The sequence below is a fragment of the Mandrillus leucophaeus genome, unplaced genomic scaffold, assembly GCF_000951045.1.
Source record: "Mandrillus leucophaeus isolate KB7577 unplaced genomic scaffold, Mleu.le_1.0 Scaffold669, whole genome shotgun sequence".
Lineage (NCBI taxonomy): Eukaryota > Metazoa > Chordata > Mammalia > Primates > Cercopithecidae > Mandrillus > Mandrillus leucophaeus.
In genome coordinates this window covers 364,764-365,065 of record NW_012107241.1, presented here as the reverse complement: position 1 = coordinate 365,065, position 302 = coordinate 364,764, and positions in this window count along the sequence as shown.

Here is a 302-nt window from a genome sequence, read left to right as displayed (position 1 = left end):
AGAAAGAGAAAGAAAGAAAGAAAGAAAGAAAGAGAAAGAAAGAAAGAAAGAAAGAAAGAAAGAAAGAAAGAAAGAAAGAAAGAAAGAAAGAAAAGAAAGAAAGAAAGGGAAAGGAAAGGAAAAGAAAGAGAAAGAAAGAAAGAAAGAAAGAAAGAAAGAAAGAAAGAAAGAAAGAAAGAAAGAAAGAAAAGAAAGAAAAGAAAAGAAAGAGAAAGAAAGAGAAAGAAAGAAAAGAAAGAAAGAAAGAGAGAGAGAGAGAGGGAGGGAGGGAGGGAGGAAGGAAGGAAGGAAGAAAGGAAGGA